Source organism: Camelus ferus, chromosome 19 (assembly GCF_009834535.1).
Source record: "Camelus ferus isolate YT-003-E chromosome 19, BCGSAC_Cfer_1.0, whole genome shotgun sequence".
NCBI classification, from domain to species: domain Eukaryota; kingdom Metazoa; phylum Chordata; class Mammalia; order Artiodactyla; family Camelidae; genus Camelus; species Camelus ferus.
The window spans coordinates 25196386-25216806 of record NC_045714.1 but is presented as its reverse complement, the minus strand read 5'-3'; positions in this window follow the sequence as shown (position 1 = coordinate 25216806).

Genomic DNA, 20421 nt, shown 5'->3' with positions numbered 1-20421 from the left:
GGAGAAGAAAGAAAAATACCATATATCACTCATATGTGGAATCTTAAAAAAAGAAAGGACACTATGAACTCATCTACAAAACAGATACAGACTCACAGACTTAGTAAACAATCTTAGGGTTACCAGGGAAAGGGGGTGGGGAAAGATAAATTTTGGTGTTTGAGATTTACAAATGTTAGTCACTATATATACAGATAGATTTTTAAAGAATGTTTCTTCTGTATAGCAGAGACCTATGCTCAATATATTGTAATAACCTATTAATGGAAAAACTGCTACAGCCACCACCTGACATAAAAGAGGAGAGTTATTTATCTTGGGCTAGAACCCAGTCCTTCATAAGTTCTTGTCCATGGCAACGAGAGTCCTCCTCCCATGAAAAGGCTGACATGAATACACATTTCCAGTGAACCTGGGGCAGCAGAGGCTGCCCCCAGGATAGGCCACAGGGAGATGGGAGCAAGTCCACCTGCTCCCCCAGGGCAACCCCTCTCACCTGGCCACCACTGCCCCCTGACAGCACCGTGCCCAACTCCCAGGAGCCAACTCACCTGGAAACAAGTGTCCCAGGGCAGTGGTAGGGAGAGGGGAGCTGCCCCTGACAAGCTGGTATATTTGCACCCATCTCCTCTGCAATATGGCTTGGGGGCGGCCTCTGCTGCCCCAGCTTTGCTGGAGGCACCTCCTCATATCAACCTGCTCCCTGAGGCAGGTGCGGTGTGGTCAGTGGACAGTGGTGGTGGGTTAGGGGAGCTGCCCTGTGTGAACCTGTGGATGTGCTTCAATCTTCCCCACGTTGAGTCTGGGGGCTGCCTCTGCTGCCCCAGCTTCCCAGGATGCACGTCTCTTGATCTGCCTGCTCCTGGGAGGCAGGTTCGGTGCGTTCTGAGGGTGGCAGCAGTGGTAAAGTTGGGATTGGGGCTGCCCCGTGCGAGCAGGGGGCTTTGTTCCCATTTCTCACTGTCACTGCTGCTGCCACCCCCACACTGACTGCACCGCGCCTGCCTCCCAGCAGCAGGCTGACCTGTAACTTGTATCCCGCCAACCTGGGGCAGTAGAGGTCACCCTAGTCCAGGCTGCAGGGCAGATGGCAGCAAGATGACCAGGGCAGTGCATCTGGGGCAGGCCCCCTACTCCTGCCTCCATCGCTGCCCCCACAACCTGACCTCACTGGGCAGGCCTCCTGGGAGCAAGCTAACTAGGAGCCATGCGTATGGGGAACCTGGTGAAGCAGATGCTGCCTTCAAGCCAGGCCTCAGGGGAGATGGAAACAAATCCAGGGGCTCACACCAGGAAGCCCCCTCCCAACTCAGCCGCCTCAGCCCCCTGACTGCACTGCTAGCAAGGCTCCCCAGGAGCTGGCCCACCTTGGGATGTGCCTCCAGCAAACCTGCACAGCAGAGGCTGCCCCCAGGTCAGGCCGCGGGGAAGATGGGAATAATTCCACCGGCTCTCACAGGCAGCTCCTCTTATCCCGCCTCCACAGCTGTCACACCTGCCATTGTCTCTGCTGCTCTCTGGACAACACAGGCCTCTAGGGTGCAGTCTGACCTAAAGACAAACGTGAGGCAGCACAGGCCACCCCCAAGCCAGGCAGCGGGGGAGATGGGAGCAAGTGACTGGCTCCCAAGGGACAGCCCCACTCCCCTCACCACCACCTCCAAGGCTACCACCTCTGCCATCTTCCCAGCCCCCTGGCCACACTGTGCCCATGGTCTTACTAAAGTGGGTATAGAGGGAACATGTCTCAACATAATAAAACCTATGACAAACCTATAGTCACCATAATATCCTACCAAGAGAGCCGAAGCCTTTCTGCTAAAATCTGGAACAAGACAAGGATACCCACTCTCACATCTTCTATTCAATATAGTATTGGAAGTCCTGGCCACAGCAATTAGACAACAAAAAGAAATAAAAGGGATCCAAATTGGAAGAGAAGATGTAAATTTGTCATTATATGTGGATGACATGATGCTATATATAGAAAGCCCTAAAGGCTCCACACAAAACCTGTAAGAGCTAATAAAAGAAATCAGCAAGGCAGCAGGATACAACAGCAACATACAGACATCAGTGGCATTTCTTTATAAGAAATTAATAATCCCTTTTAAAACTGAATCCAAAAAAATAAAATACTTAGGAATAAATCTGACCCAGGAAGTTAAAGACTTATACACGGAGACCTACAAAACACTGACTAAGGAAATTAAAGAGGACTTAAAGAAATGGAAACATATCCCATGTTCTTGCATTGGAATAATTAATATTGTTAAAATGGCCATACTGTTCAAAGCAATCTACAGATTTAATGCGAACCCTATCATATCACAGTTTTCACAAAACTACAACAAATCAACCTAAAATTTATATGGAATCACAAAAGACCCAGAATTACCAAAGCATTACTTTAGAAGACCGAAACTGGAGGAATAACACTCCCAGACTTCAGACAGTACTACAGAGCTACAGTCATCTTTGGTATTGGTATAAAAACAGACATATGGATCAACAGAACAGAATAGAGAGCCCAGAAATAAACCCACACAGTTTTGGTCAATTAATCTCTGACAAAGGAGGCAATAACATATAATGGAGTAAAGACACTCTCTTCAGCAAAAGGTATAGGGAAAACTGGACAGCTGCATTTAAATCAGTGAAGTTAGAATACTCCCTCAACCCATACACAAAAATAAATTCAAAATGGCTTAAAAACTTAAACATAATACAAGACACTATAAATCTTAGAAGAAAACATAGGCAAAACATTATCTGACATACATCTCAGCAATGTTGTCCTAGGGCAGTCTACCCAAGCAATAGAAATAAAAGCAAAATACAAACAAACAAATGGTACCTAACTAAACTTACAAGCTTTTGCACAGCAAAGGAAACCATAAGCAAAACAAAAAGCAACCTCTGAAATGGGAGAAAATATTTGTAAATGATGCAACTGACAAAGGGTTAATTTCCAGAATATATAAAGAGCTCAACGGAATAACAAAAAAAAACCAAGCAACCCAATCCAAACATGGGCAGAAAACCTAAACAAGTATTTCTCCAATGAAGACATACAAATGGCCAATAGGCACATTAAAAACTAATCAATATCACTAATTATCAGAGAAATGCAAATCAAAACTACAATGAGGTATCACCTCACACCAGTCAGAATCACCATCATTCAAACGTCCACAAAGGAGAAATGCTGCAGATTGTGTGGAGAAAAGGAAACCCTCCTATACTGTTGGTGGAAATGTAGTTAGGTGTAGCCATTGTGGAAATCAGTAGGGAGAGTTCTCAAACGACTAAAACTAGACTTGCCAAAAGCTTTTGATCTTGGGGGCAAGCCGACCAAGCTCCCAAAGGCCCAGGTATCGCCCATTATTCCGACCTGGAGGATCCAGAGCGGCCTCCAATCGCCAGGCAGGTCCACCTACGCAGGATGGCCATGGTCTGAGGGCCGGCCGGAGGTGCTCCAGGGTCTGTCTGGCACCCTCCCACTTCCCGTGGCTGAATCCACTTTCCGAAATCCGTGTGTGAGCGGCAGTGAAGACGCGGGGTTAAGGGACTGCTAATGTGGGCAGTTGGAGCACCATGAACCAGGGCTGTGAGCCCTGCCCCACCTCAGGGTCCTAACGGACCGCCCCTCCTGGGCCTCACCTACACACCTGTGCGCCTCCCCAACCGCGCAGCCCAGGCCTCACCCGCCGGCTCCCTGACCTGCGTGCCGCCATCAGCGCCCCCTTACCTGCCCAGCGGCCATACCGGAGGTGATGGCAAGAGATGGCCCAGATCCCAGGCCGGTTCCTCCTCAGGGAGTTGACCCAGAAGCGCCAGGCTCCCACCACCTTCCACACGCTCTGGCCGGGGTCCGGCGTCCGCCTGTCTGTGCGTCCGCGCTTGCGCCCCCTCCCCCTCCCGCCACAGCGCGGAAGCTCGGACCGACTGATGGGGCAGCCCCACCCCGCCCACACACTGCTGGCCTAGGCCAGCTGGGTCCCCGTCCCCCAAAGAGCCCCACCCCGGCACCGTCTGGGCCTGGCACCCAACTAGATCCACCACCAGCCCCAAGCCAGGCCACACGCCTCAGCCCCACTCCCCAGCCCCACCCCCCTGCTTGCCTCCCCCCCCCACCGTCACTGCCCCCTCAATGGTTAATTGTGTATTTTTATACTCATAAACTTCTTAGCCAGTGGCCTTCACATTGGAGCACATCTCGGGGTACACAGAGACTGTGCAGGGCACGTGGGCACAGGTAAAGTCGGAGACAGGATTTCCAGATCTCCATTTCCCATGTGTGTTCCTCCTCAAAGCAGACCTGTGACATGAGGCTGTCCTATGTCTGCTAGCCTTTCATGGGGGCTTTTTTCACACTCGAATGAAAGCACCACCTAATCATCTTCATCATCTGCAGTACGCTGTCCCTGCAATGAAAGTATAATGATCCAATTTAAAATATGACTGTTGATATGGTGTAGTTAGTAAGTCTGATGAGCAGTAAATACTTTTGTAGATTAGGTGATTTCCACTTTTTTTTTTTTTTTTTTTTGCTTTTAGCAAAACTGAAGGGGGATTTAATGACATAGTTATCTGAATTTATAATGAGTAGTAATTAATATTATCATTATATATCATTATATGTTAATTATCTTAAAAATCACATAGCTATCACCAAAATAAAAGGTTATGATAGTAATAGTTCATTACTTTATAAATAATACTTTATTATTGTTGTTTTTTTGATGATAGGTCACTATGTGATATTTTCACCTCTATCTTGGAGGGGATATAGAAGAATTCTATTACATTGCTATAAAATCTCTTTCTTGCCCTCTCTAGTTTTTATAAAAATCAGCTTTCTTAGCACCTATGTCTTTAAAAAGGAACACTGAAATACAATTTTATGTTGAACTACGTCATTCCAGAAACAAGAAATAGTCATCCTGTGTGTGAACTAATTCTTAAAAGTCTTGCGTATATATTGGGATGCATTTCAAATAAAAATTTACTTTCATGTTTAGTAAATTAACAAATTCATAATATATTTCACATTTTGATCAATGTGTACCAAAATGAAACTCAATCTAAGAAATTATTTAATATAGGATTGTGTTACTTAAAATTTTAAAATATATTTAAGTACAAATTTTTGTTGTAGAAACTTACATAAAAATATAATATTAATACATGAGTAAAAATATTTGGGACAAATGGAATGAATATATGGTTTGAAGGTTAAAAATGAACAGTATGTAATCTCTGACTATTAAAAAAAAAACTCACTGATTTTTTTTAATGAATGATGGCGAGTTCAAATCATTATCATCTATGATCCTTTTAGTCAGAAAAGGAGAAATATGATTAAGTAATTGATAATGAAATATGCTGAACATTATACCTTAAGTTTATATTCAACAATTTTAGATATCAATTAAAAACATACTAGTGAATATTGCTGTTTAAAAATTATCTTAGCTGTTAAGCAAGCAAGGATGTTTGAAAATCACTGGCTCGGGGATTGCAGGGTTTTTTTATTTGGGTGTTTTATAATCACTTCTGGAAAAAGATATGCAGATGTGCTTCTTGTTGTGCAAATTTGAATTTCATCTCTGTTTTGAGAGAAGGGATCCAGTAAGTACAGAAGTGAGAACAGCCATAAAAGCCTGGGAGAAATAAGTGCCGCTGCTGCAATGGCACGTGCGCTGGGGCTGGAGGCCTCAAAAGCAGTGACTGCAGAGCACGGTGTTTACATTAAGTCTTTAATGATACAATCAGGGGCGTAAGTATCCACTTTTATCAAATAACTATAATTTATGGAAACTATCATGACTATTTTATTAAAATGGGGAAAACTGAATAATATTATTTTATATATTATTCAGAATTTAAACAATAATAACCGCAAATATTTGCTAAACACATGTTTAAGTACATAATTATATGCAGTTTGACTTGCATGGATTTAGGGAATGTTATTACCAAACATTTGCTCTTCACAATGTGGTGAAATCACACAGCCCGCGTGCTTCCAAGGCGTCAGCATACCAAGCCCCAACTTGTTAATTGATATCTTACTGGCACATACTTTCAGTTTTCTCATAGACATGTGAATAATTTAAATACTTCTTTCCTGTTTTAGGCAATTCAAACCAACCTACAGAAGTGACAGCACTGTATTTCTTTGAAGGACAACCGGGAGATGAATTTTCAAGCTGGAGACAGAATCACAGTTATATCAAAAACAGACTTGTGTTTTGATTGGTGGGAAAGAAATCTCTGAGGTCAAACCAGCATTTTTCCAGCCAACTCTGTTACCATGAATTAAAGTTCATATTATTTCCTTCTTTGATAATTACAAGAAAATTATTTCTACACTCACAGGATTTACTATCCAGTTAAACAATGTTTAATACAAGTTCAAAAACTCTTCTGTTTATTCCATAAACTTTTACCCTCTATGTAAAAGATTTTGTTTTTCTATATGTAAATGGTTACCTTACATATCTTTAAATACTTTCCACAAATTTTATTACATATACTATTTAATAGTTAATGTCTTCTTATTTATATGGTCACATTTCTTTTGTGTTCATTTTCAAAAATCCAGTAACATTTTGTTTGGCTTTGTACATGATGACTAATTTGGGAAGCTTAAGAATGTGGCATGAATTCTAACTGGGTATTAAGTAATACTCAGAGTTGTAGGTGCTAGCTAGAATATTAATTCTTAAAATTATTTCTATACCTTCAAAAATTGCATATGTATGTTTCATGTACATATATGTAACATGCTATTACAAAGAAATTCAACCACTATTCATTAAAAAAAAAGATGACATCTATTAACTTTTCCTCTTTGTGAGGTTATGTTCATTTGTAGCAGTAAAGTAAACTTATGTTGACATGGTTCTCTTGTCCCTAAATAAATGTTTTTAAATGCTAAGTTAATGTTTTGGTCTTGTTTTTCTTATTCACTTTTTGTAAAGTAACCAGAGGTCTGTGGTTGGTCTGCAATTCACCTCCATGATTATACTGCTAAATTCTTTTTTTCAGCTTTATAAACATAAAATTGACAAATAAAATAGTAAAAAATTTAAAGGTTCTGTGATTTGAAATACACAGTCATTGTGAAAGGATTCCTACTGAGTTAATGAACACATTCAACATCTCACATTTTTTTTTATTTGATGAGAACCCTTAAGTTCTCTCTTAGCAAATTTCAGTTATAGAATGCAACATTATAACTGTAGTCACCACACTGTACATTAGATCCCTAGAACATACTCCTCTTAGAAACTGGAAGTTTGATCAACTTTGATCAACATCTCTTAATTTTGCTGACCTCCCAACCCCTGGTCAACACCAATCTACTCTCTGTTTCTACTAGCTTGGCTTTTTTGAATCCCATTTGATACTACACAGTATATGTCTTTCTCTGATTTATTTCATTTAAAATAATCCCCTCAAGTTTCATCCATATTGCTGCAAATTTCAGGATTTTCTTCCTTTGTTTATATATCTATGTATAATTTTTTCCTTATCCATTCATCTGTTGATGAACATTTAGGGTTTTCTATATATAATAACATGGCATCTGTAAGCAGAGATAATCTTACTTCCTCCTTTCCAGTTTGAATGCCTTTTATTTCTTTTTCTTGCCTAATTTCTCTGGCCATGGCTTCCAGTACAATGCTAAATAGAACTGATGAGAGTGGACGTCCTGATTGTTCCTGATCCTGGAGGGAAAGCTTCCAGATTTTCACTGTAGATTATGATGTTAACTGTGGGCTGGTAAAACAAGAGCAAGTTGTTTAATCTCCATATATTTGTGAACTTTCCAGTTTTCTTCTTATAATTGATTTCTAGTTTCATACAATTGTGGCCAGAAAAAGATGCTTGATATGATTTCAATCTTCTTAAATTCATTAAGACCTGTTTTGTGCCTAACATAGGATCTGTCCTGGAGACTGTTGTATGTACACTTGCCAAGAATGTGTATTCTGCTGCTACTGGATGGAATGTTTTATAAATGTTCTGTTACAGCCATCTGGTCTCAGACATTATTTAAGGCCAATGTTTTCTTATTGATTTTCTGTCTGGATGATCGATCCATTGATGAAAGCAGGGTATCAAATTTCCCCCCACAAAAAAAAAAAAAAAAATTGTATTGCTATAGTATTTCTTCTTTTAGGCCTGTTAATATTTGCTTTATATATTTAGCTGCTCCTATGTTGGGCACATAATTATTTACAAATATTATATCCTCTTGTTGAATGGACCCCTTTATTATTGTATACTGACCTCTGTCTCTTATTACAGTATTTTGATTACAGTCTATTTTTCTAAGTATAGCTATCTGTGCTTTCTTTTGGTTTTTATTTCCATGGAATATCTTTTTCCATCCCTTCACTTTCAGTCTGCATGTATCTTTAAAGCTATTGAGTCTTTTGTAGGTAGCATATAGTTAGTTTTTTTTTAATACATCTAGCTACTCTCTGTCTTTTGATTAGAGAATTTAGTCTTGTCCATTTACACTTGAAGTTATAATTGATAGGTAAGGCCTTACTATTGCCATTTTATTCATTATTTCTTGGCCATTTTGTAATTCCTCTGTCCCTATTTTCCTCTCTTGCTCTCTTTCTTAGTGAATTGATAATTTTATGTAGTGCTATTCTTAGATTTATTTCTCTCCTTCTTTTGTATATATACTGTATATTTTTGCTTTGTGTTTACCATGAGGCTCACAGAAAACATAACAGTCTGTTTTAAGCTGAAAATAACTTTGTACCATATTAAATCTCTGCATTTTTACTCTCTCTCCACATTTTATGCCTTTAATGTCACAAGTTATCTATTTTTACCTGTGTATTCATCAACAAATTATAGTTACTTCAATGCTTTGTTATTTAACCTTCATGCTAGATTTATAAGTGATTTAACCACCAGCAGCATTACAATAGGAGAGTATTCTGAATGTAACTCTATTTTTAATTTTACCAGTGAGTTTTAAGCTTTCATATGCTCTCCTGTTACTAATTTGCATCATTTCATTTCCTCTTGAATAACTAGCTTTAGCATATCTCGCGAGGCAATCTTAGTGGTTATGAACTCCTTCAGCTTTTGTTTGTCTGTAAAACTCTATCTCTCCTTTAATTCTGAAGGACAGCTTTGCCAGGTAAAGGATTCTTGCTTGATTTTTTTTTTTCTTTCAGCACTTTTAATATATATCATCCTGAGAGCTCTCTTCTGGTCCGCAAGGTTTCTGCTGAAAAATCCACTGGCAGTTTTACGAGGGTTCCCTTGTTATAGTACGTTGCTTTTCTCTTGCAGCTTTTAAGACTGTCTTCTTGTCTTTAACTTCTAACTGTTGATTTATAATGTGCCTCAGTGTGGGATTCTTTAGATGCAGCTTATTTGGAGTTCTGGGCTTCCTGGGTCAGGACGTCTATTTCTCTCCCCAGTTTAGGGAAGATTTCAGCCATTATTTCTTTGAATAGGCGTTCTGTCTTTCTTCCTTTCTCTCCTCTTCTGATACCTCTATAATGTACATGTTCACCTGCTTGGTGGTTCCTGAAAGTCCCCTAAGTATCTTTACTCTTCATTCTTTTTCTTTTTTGTTTACTTCTTGAATAAGTTCTACTGCCCTGTTTTCAAGTTTGTTGATCATGCTTTCTGTTCAGTCTAGTCTACAGTTCTATGATTGCTGTTTTGTACTTTTCAATATTGTCTATCTCTTGTTGAAGTTTTCACTTTGTTCATGCTTTGCTCTCTTGAATCAGTGAGCATCTTTATGATTGTTATTTTGAACTCTCAGGGAAATCATTTCTTTCTATTTCATTATGAGAAGTTTCTGAAGATCTATCTTGTTCTTTTGTTTGAAAACTATTCCCCTGCTTCCTCATTTTCCTGGACTCTTTGTGTTGGTTTCTGCACATCAGATGAAACCACCACCTCTCCCAGTCCGGATGGAGTGGTCTCATGTGGGAGTTGAACCGTGGCAGTCAGCCCAGCCTGAGTTCCTGGTTGTCTGTCTTAAACCTCTGTGATTGTCCAAGCTGCTATCTTTGTTTTCAGTGGCTCTCAAGACTCATCAGTTTTCCAAAGGGGGAACTCTCAGTCAGTGCCTAAGTGTGGGTTGATTGGAAGTTGGACCCTCAGACAGGACTGAGAAAGTATGTAATGAAGGCCTTTCTATGGAGAAACTGGGAGATGAGTGTTTTCACTTGCTCACTCCATGCTGAGGTGTGGGGTGTAGCTGGGGGTATTCTTGTATCCATTTAAAATGTGCATCTTTGTTTCAGTCCTGTGGGACTTGGGACTGTAAGTCCTGCAGGCCACCAAACCTGGGTGATTGAGGGCCCATCCCTCGAATGGCAGGTATAAAAGCTGGGGCACTAGATGGGAGGACAAGCTCCTTCCAGGGAGATGTTTGGTTTTACTGTTGGAGTGAACCAGAGGGAGAAGACAGGGCTCTGGGGAGGGTCACAGCTGGCACCTGGATGTGTGCTAATTAGATGCTGGGCTCCAGGCAGCCCTTTGCAAAGTCTGCAACCAAACCCCTTCCAGGCAAGTGGAAGTGGGAAGATGGTATTTCTAACTGCAACCTCTGAGCTGGGGCCTCGGGGAGTAGCCCAGTGGGTGCTGGTGCTCCCACTGGCTCCCTGTTGGCTGCATTCCTGTGGGACTGGTGGACACAGGCCCTGCTGACTTTCAGAGCTCAGTGACTTGGGAGCTCGTCCTTTGGACAGAAGCCTTAAAGCTGGGGGGTGTTAGTTGTTCAGTTTGGACCCTTTGCTCCACAGGGAGGAGCTGGGAGTTGGGGGTCCCCTCAATTGCAGGGCACTGTGCTGGGGGTGGGGTGTATGGTAGGGATGTACCTTCCTACCCTTTCTGATAGGGGTGTTTTCTGTTAGCCGATGTGTAGGAATCACTCAGCCAGGCTCTGGGTTTCTCTCAGAGGCAACTGCTCCATGAAAAGCCATGGACTCAGTGCCTCTGTGGTAGAAGGGAAATTCAGGAACCTCCAAGTTACCATCTTTGTCCTTCTAACTTCTTTCCTGAACTCCAGACCCATATCTCCAACTGTGCATTTGGCAGCTCTATTTGGACGTGTAATAGAATCTCAAACCTCGCTCATCCAAGGTAAAGCCCGCCCTTGCTTTCCTGCCACTGAAGCCTGCCCCTCCCACTGTGGCCCTCTTCAGCGACTGGAAATCCCACTTGTTACTGAGTCAAAACTCATTCTGCTTGCTGCACAACAGGCCAATAAATCAGGAGACAAGGTATTGGGGCAAGGAAATAGTGACTTTATTAGGAAAACTGGCAGGCCGAAAAGATGGCAGACTAATGTCTTGGAGAACCATCCTACTCCAGTCAGAGTACAGGCTCCTTTTATAAAAAAAAAATAGGGGAGATGGTGTGGTTGGTTGTTGCAAACTTCTTTCTGCAGGAATTCTTTGTTCTTGCAGCCGTCCATGTGGGTCAGGCCATGGTGTCCCTGTAAACCGCCAACAAAATAAAGGTTATTTTCCATTTTGCAACTTGCCATCTCTACAGAAGTGTAGAAGTGCTAACATCCTTAAAGGTCAGAGCCCCAGGAATAGGCTCTCCTGTATATTTCAGGCTAAAGACAAAACTGTTTTACAAAAGGTGCAGAGCTAGCAAGGCTAAGCCTGCAAAATGGTGCACAGTGAGTAAAGCTAAAGGAACAGATCTAATATGGAGTCTGATTTGTTCTTTTCCGTTATAGCGGGACATAGTGAGTGCCTCCTGGCAATTGGCTGGAGGCATGGCCTGCTGAAAGCAGCCTGGAGGTTGGCTAGAAGGGCCACGGGGGTCACAGGGAGCCATTGTGATGCATCACAGGTGGTTATAAAAGCCGGGCACCACTACCAAGGTCAGCCATAGCAGAGATGGCCTTTCTGGTTCTCTTACTGGTTGTGGCCGTGTCCTCTACCGCCTTCTTCATTCCGAACTCTGACTCACTCCATGCCCATTTCTCTTGTCCCGGGCCCCTCACCCACACCCTGCACTCTAATGCTGGAATCCATCTTCGGGCCCCTCTGTGGGCCAGCATGTCCGTGCACCCACACTTGGCACCTCCTGCACCCACATGGGCTGGTCTGGCTACTCTCCTTCTGGTTCCAGCCCCACTGGCAGGGGATCAGACTCAGCCATTGTTCCCGGATCCCTTTTCCACCTCTAGCACCACAATCTAGCCCCTTACTCAAATCGGGGGACTCAGCAACTCAGAATGACAACTTCACTGTGCAGCCTGCTGTGTAGTTAGATGTGGCCAAGGAGACAGGAGTTAGAGTCATGAAAGCCTCTAAGATATTCCTTACAGACAGCTTATTCATCCCTTCTTCCTACTGTTGCTGGAATACAGTTGTGACGGCTGGATTTGTACCCACCATCTTACTTCAGGAGGATGAAGGCAACACTAGTGACAGTGGACCATTTAATGGGTTGTAAGGGCTGCATAAGTCAAATCTGCCACATCAATCATAAAGTGCCTGCCCTGGAATACCTATGTAAGAGAGAGAGAGTAATCTTACTTGGATAAGCCATTGTCATATGAAGTTTCAAGCAACAGGCTGTATTTCTGACCAAGAGCTCAGCATTAACTCTATCCACAAGATTAGTAATAGTGCCAAAGTTAACCCACATTAATAACCAAGACCAAAGTACACAACCTTTCCCACAGGAAACAAAATAGCCATCTGGGAAGATCAAACATCCAACCCTGATTAAAAACAAAAGGAGCAAACAACCTGGGACAAATGATCATGGACATCATAAAGATACTGCCTGAAATCCACATCCACTTCCAAACCCAGCCCTCAAGCCTCAGGCGGTGATAAACATTACCTTAGAAGCAGACAGCTGCAATGATCAGTATTAGCCAGTGAGATAAGATACAAAGACAGAAATCAAAGGGACAAACTTATGAATACGGATCATACAAAATACCCAGTGTCCTATGGAAGCTGTGTATAAACCTTAGTATGTTTATCTTGATTATCAAAATGTGACTTAGATGTAGTATCCCTAATAACACTAGATATTTAAACAACTGTGAGGACTCTGCTTTATGGAAGATGGACAAGTACTTTCCCCTATTCTGCCTCTAAGTACCCTGAAAGTCCTGGACATTACATGTGAAACAGTCATCTGAAGCTCTGGAAGGCAGAGGGAAGGGGACAGAAACTCAGGACCAGGAATGGCATGGAGGTAACACCTGGGGCTGTCTCTTTGCCTCACGTGTCCCACACTCAGCGCTGGAGATGCAGGTGGCCCAGAAACACCAACAGGCACAACTGTGAACTCCAACAAAAGCCAGCTCTCTCTGGCCAAAGACTCAGGATAGGGCAGCCTCTTGAAAAGAAAACGACTATACAATAACTCTCCTACTCCAGACAAACCATCAAAGAAAATCTGAAAATTTCCACCCTTCTCAGGCTGTGATGAAGGACCAACCCCAGGCTGGGACTGTCAGAGAGGCCATGCAGAAAGCTCTACCTTTGATTTCAGCCCATTGTTTATTCATGGTGCCACCACACCTTGTTCCACATAGTCAGTAAAAACTAACAGCTTTTTCATTCCTCTCCCCTAGTAAGAAGCCAGAACTCCTGCACAGCAGGAAGGTGGTACTCCCACCCCCATGAGTCCCAACAAGCTCCCAACAGTGTGGAACTTGAAGTTGTACCCCAACCTGGCAGCATCAAGATGGTGGTACTCACCTTCCTCTGCCAAGTATAGCCTGGGAAACCAGCCAAAAGAAAAATTTCCACATAAAAGAGTCTCATACTTAATATCCAGGTTCCAATCAGAAATCACTCATCATACCAAGAACCAGAATGGTCTCAGTGGATGAACACATAATCAACAGACACCAACACCAAATGACAACAAGATTTTAAAGAAGTCATTATAAGAATGATTCAATAAACAACTACAAACATGCTTGAGAAAGTGAAAAAACAGAAACTCTCAGCAAAGAAATAGAAGATATAAAAAAAGAATCAAATAGAAATTTTAGAACTAAAACAAAAACCAAAACAAAAAAACAAAACAAAAAAACCCAGAAATAAAAAGCTCAACAGATGGGAAGAACATCAAAATGGAGAGGACAGAGGAAAGCTTAGTAAACATGAAGAAAGAACAATAAAAACTGCCCAAAATGAAACTGGAAAAATACTAACCTCAGCGACCTGTGGGACCTGTGTAAGAAAAGATCTAACATTCGTCTCAATAGAGTCACAGAAAAAGGGGAGAAAGGAGGTGGATGAAAAAATATTCAAAGAAATAACTGATGAAAGTTACCAAATCTGACAAAATACATAAACCTGTACATTCAGGAAACAGAAAATTTCAAAGAGAACAAACAAGTCTGCTCCAAGACACAATATAGTCAAACTTCAAAAACTAAATCAACAAACGTGAAGCAGTGAAAGTAACACCTAACCTACGAGGTAAGACAAGACAGATGACAGTGGTTTCCCATCATTCTCATACTAAAACCAGACAGTGATTACAGAAAAGAAAATTATAGGCCAATATCACCAATGAACATAAGTGTAAAAATCCTCAATAAAATACTAGCAAAACAACTCCAACAATACATTAAAAGGATCAGACACCATGATCAAGTGGGATTTATCCCAGGGATGTAAGGCTTTCTTAATACCCACAAATCAATAAATATGATATACCACATTAACAAACAGAAGTACAAAAGCTATATGATCATCTCAATAGATGCAGAAAAGCGTATGACAAAACTCAACACTTATTTATGATAAATACTCTTCAAAAAGTGGGCATAGATAGGACATACCTCAACATAATACAAGCCATATAACATCATAGTCAATGGGGAAAAACTGAAAGTGTTTCATCTAAGATCAGGAACAAGACAAGGATGCCCTCTATCACCACTCTTATTCAACACAGTTTTGGAGTTCCTGGCCACAGCAGTTGGAGAATAAAAAGAAATGAAAGGAATTCAAATTGGAAATGAAGTAGTAAAACTCACTGTTTGCAGGTGACATGATACTTATATAGAAAATATGAAAGACACAAACAGAAAATTACAAGAGCTCATCAATGAATTCAGTAAAGTTGCAGGATACAAAATTAATACAAAGAAATCTGTTGCATTTCTATATACTAACAACAAAATATCAGAAAGCAAAACTTATGAGAGGTGCCAAGATGGTGGAGTAGATAGACTCAAAGCTTGCCCTCTCCCACAAATACACCCAGAATTACATCTACAAAACCAATGAAGTGCAAAGAACACCTACTGAACATGGACAGTGTCTCTCACTTCAAAATATAGGAGGATCCTCACAAAATCTGGGGGTGGGGGGTGTGGAGAAGAAAAAAAGAAATGTAAACTTCTGTGCAGGACCAGAACTGCAAGGAGGGAGCAGTGCAGGAAGGTATGTAGGTGCGGGGACAACCCCTCTCCAGCCAGGAGGTCAGCTGGGACAGAAGTGGAGCTTCTGAGGCACAGAGGAAAAAATGGCAGCTGTCTGGTGGCCAGCACTAAGGAACACTGGCATGATCCCCAGCCCTAGACGCGAGCCGGCAGGGACAAGCTGGAACTGTCTGCTGGAGAATGGTGGGACCCCCGAGCAGAAGGCTGAGGCTCACTGCAGAGGCGGGGGCCCGGCAGCTTCACAGGTGGGACTGAGATTTGTTTACAGCTCCTGGCAGAGAGGGCAGATATGCTTGCTCTGGACCCTTTGTGGACCCAGGCCTCTGGGACTAACAGGCACTGAGTGGAGCTCTGGCACATGGCAGGGGTGAGTGCACGGATTTACAAGAGGCCGGCTTACCATATGTACACGGAGGTGGGGCTGGCATCTGTGCTGGCATCTGTGGCACACTGCAGATTCAGGTGTCTGCCTGCACGCTTAGTACGATGGGTCCTAGCACCTGACACTGTCAGATCAGCACTGGTGGTTCCTGGGGCCCAGAACATGGGGGACACCAGAGCAGGTGGCTGACATTCCCACAGCTAAGGTGGGAACAAAGGTAGCGTCAACAAAGACTTTGTAAGCCTGTATAAAAAGTGACAGACACCACCACAGAGGGCACGTCCCAGGGGCTGTCTCCTGTGGAGGTGCACTCAGCAACCCTTCTCCCAGCTGAAGCACCCCAACCATGCCTGTCCACACACCACAGCTCAGAAACGGGTCTAGCAGCCTCTACTCCAGCAACAGTGGAGAAGACTCGGCCCCTGGTAAGGCTGTGACAACCACAGAACAAAAAATGGGGCCGTGCTCAGCAACAATGATCAGGGTAAACTCTGATCACCATAACCCCAAACACACCCTCAATCAAAGGGACAGCAGCCAACACACACACAAGAGACAAGGCAATCATACATACTAGGAACAGCCCTCACAACAAAATTATCAGATGCACATAGTCTGCACAGGAACATTTCTACTCTAAATGAAAACCAACAAAAAATAAAACGGCCCTTCAAGACTGCAGTAGATAACTGATACTCCTAATCCACAGAGCCAGAGAAATAGAAGTAAAATGAAGAAGAGGAACCACTCCCAACTAAAGAACAAGAGAAGTCCCCTGAAGGGAAGAACGATGAGATAAGCCTCAGCAATCTACTAGATCTTGACTTCAAAAAGGGCGTGATAAAAACACTGAAGGAAATAAGAGAGACGGATGAATTAGAGGCCGAGAATACTATGAAAAGGAAATTTAAACTATAAAGAGGAGCCAATTAAAAACAGTAAACTCAATGGCTGTTAGAAGAGCTGAGCTAAATGCCATCAAAAGCAGATTTGATAAAGCAGAGGAACGAATAAGTGACTCAGAACACAGGATAACAGAACTCTCCAATCAGAACAACAGACAGAAAAGCAAAAACCAATGAAAGCAATATATGGGACCTATATTGGAATAATACAAAGTGTGCCCCCAGAAAGAGAAGAAAGAGCAAACTGGATTTAAGAGGTATTGGAAGAAAGCATGACTGAAAATTGTCCAAATCTAAAGAAAGAAACAGATATCCATGTTCAGGAACCACAAGGGTCCCAAAAAAGGACCCAAAATGACCTACATCAAGACATATTATAATTAAGATGGCCAAGGTTAAAGATAAAGAATTGATTCTAAAGGCAGCAAGAGAAAAACAAAGAGTTAGTTATAAGGAATCCCCATAAGGCTTTCAGTTGATTTCTCTACACAAACACTGATGGCCAGAAGGGAGTGGCAAGATATATTCAAAGTCCTGAATGAGGAAAAAGCTGCAACCTAGGATATTATCTGGCAAGACTATCATTTAGAGGAGAAGGAGAGACAAAGAATTTCACAGAAAAGCAAAAACTAAAAGAACTCAGGAATATTGAACCTAACAGAAACATTAAAATCTTCTACTGTAAACAGAAAGGAAGTAGGATGCTATAGAAATGGGAAAGCCATAGTTGGAAATGCAATAACGAGTTACAAGAGAATAAACATGAAGATATAAAAAAGAAAAAGGACATCAAAACACAACAAAACATAAAGGTGGGAATGGGAAAGGGGAACAAGAAAATATAGATTTTTTTCTTTCTTTCTTTCTTTTCCTTCATTATTCTTAGGATGTGTTAGAGCCTACTGTGATTACCAGTCTATAGGAAATAGATATAGTAATGGGTTGACATACTTGAAAAATAAGGTAACCACAAATCAAAAGCGTACAATAGAGGTGCAAAAAACAAACAAACAAACAAACAAACAAAAAACAGAAACACACTCAAAATGGCTTAAAGACTTAAACATAAGACGCTATAAACCTCTTAGAAGAAAACATAAGCAAAACATTATCTCACATAAATCTCAAAAATGTTCTTCTAGGGCAGTCGACCCAAGCAACAGAAATAAAAGCCAAAAATAAACAAATGGGACCTAATTAAACTTATCAGCTCTTGCACAGTAATAGAAACCATAAGCAAAACAAAAAGACAACCTATGGAATGGGAGAAGATATTTGCAAAAGATGAGACTGACCATGGCATAATTTCTAGAATATATGAACAGTTCATACAACGTAATAGGTAAAAAATAAACAACCCAATCCAAAAATGGGAAGAACAACTAAACAAGCAATTCTCTACTAAAGACACACAAATGGCCAATAGGCACATGAAAAAAATGCTCAATATCACTAATTATCAGAGAAATGCAAGTCAAAATTACAATGAGTTATCACCTCACACCAGTCAGAATGTCCTTCATTCAAAAGTCCACAAACTATAAATTCAGGAGAGGCTGTGGAGAAAAGGAAACCCTCCTACATTGTTGGTGGGAATGTAGTTTGGTGGAGCCATTGTGGAAAACAGTATGGAGATTCCTCAAAAGACAAAAAAAAAAAAAAAAAAAAGACCTATCACTTGATCCAGCAATCCCACTCCTGGGCATATACCCAGAGGGAACCTTAATTCCAAAAGACACCTACACCACAATGTTCACAGCAGCTCTGTTTACAATGGCCAAGACATGGAAACAACCTAAACATCCACTGACAGATGACTGGATGAAGAGGTTGTAGTATATTTATACAATAGACTACTACTCAGCCATAAAAAATAATAAAATAATGCCATTTGCAGGAACATGAATGGACCTGGAGAATGTCATTCTAAGAGAAGTAAGCCAGAAAGAGAAAGAAAAATACCATATGAGATCGCTCATATGTGGAATCTTAAAAAAAAAAAAAGGAAAGAAGACAAACTTATCTACAGAACAGAAACAGACACAGAGACATAGAAAACAACTATGGTTACCAGGGGGTAAAGGGGTTGAGAAGGGATAAACTGGGGGTTCAAGATTTGCAGATACTGACTATGTATAGAATAGATAAACAGCAAGTTTATACTGTATAGCACAGAGAAATATATCCAATATCTTATAGTAACTTATGCTTAAAAAGAATATGAAAATGAATATATGTATGTTCCTCTATAACTGAAGCGTTGTGCTGTACACAAGAAACTGATGCAACATTATACACTGACTATACTTCGATAAAAATATTTTTAAATAAACCAAAAACTAAAAAAAAAAAAAAAAAAAGAAAGAAAAAGAAAAAGAGTCTTATCAAACCAAAAGAATAAGTACTGATTCAGGCTACAACATGGATGAACCTTGAAAACATTATGCTAAAATAAGCCAGACACAAAAGGGCAAATACTGTCCTTTAAGGTGAAGTGTATCTAAGCGTTCATTTTGCTACTCCTGTAAATTTTCCAGAGCTTTGAAGTTTTTCAAAATAAAAATAAAGTGTATTATTCATTAAAAACCATAAAATGATTCATCACAGGAGGGCTTTAAGGATAAAATGTAGAAATGAGTGTAAAGCTCCTGGAACAACACTTTGCACGGCCACAGTCACTGCTGTCAAGCTGCCTCCACTCACTTCCCCGCAAACAGGAGTGAGGGCCTGGGCTCTGACAGGCAGGTGCTTCAGTGACAGTGAACCTGGATCAGACACAGCCGCACTCCAGACTCTGAGTTACCCAACTTTCTTATATAAACTGCTACATGTAACATAAACACAGCTACAGGGATGTATCTTACAACACAGGGAATACAGTTAATGTTTTACAATAACTAAAAATGGAGCATAACATTAAAAATTCTGAATCCATTGTACACCTGAAATATATAGTATTGTACAACTATAACTTTATAAAAAAAATTGAAAAATAATTTAAAAATTTTATCACTTTAATATTCAATTCGGTTTTTGAGTAACTACTAAACACCTTAGAATGTATAAAAGCAATTAATTGTGATAAGTCTGTTTACATATTTGCTTTCAGCCTCCTGCTAAAAGAGAAATTAAACAATTTTTAAAACACAACTTAACAACCATAACAAAAAAAGACAAAAGTGAGAGTGAAGAGAAAATTGAGATTCAATACTTAAATGAAACCGGGGGAAGTAAAGCCATAAAAATGTAAGCCATGAAGTCAAGGTAAGTGTTAAATGCCGACCAGAAATTCAGCTCTAAGATTCTTGGCAGCTGAAGCAAAAAGGAAAAGATGATGGGGTGGGTGTTACAGCACAGTGGCAGAGTGCTTGCTTAGTGTGCACGGGCTCCTGGGTTCAAGCCCCAGGGCCTCCACTAACAAATACACCAGATTACCTAACCCGCAAAAGAGCCTGAAAGAAAAGAAAAAGAGACATTTCTTTCTTAAAAAAAACTGATATAAAATTTAGATTAAATACTTAAAAAAATAATAGAAAAAGATGAGTGACAGAAGCCATAATGCCCGTGAGATAAATCTGCGGTGGCTGCTGGCAGGTCCCCACGTCCCAAGCGGGAAAATCTGAAACATCCTTCTCACCACTCAGTCATCCTCAGCCCACCCCACCCCTCCCCCTGTTAAATGCAGG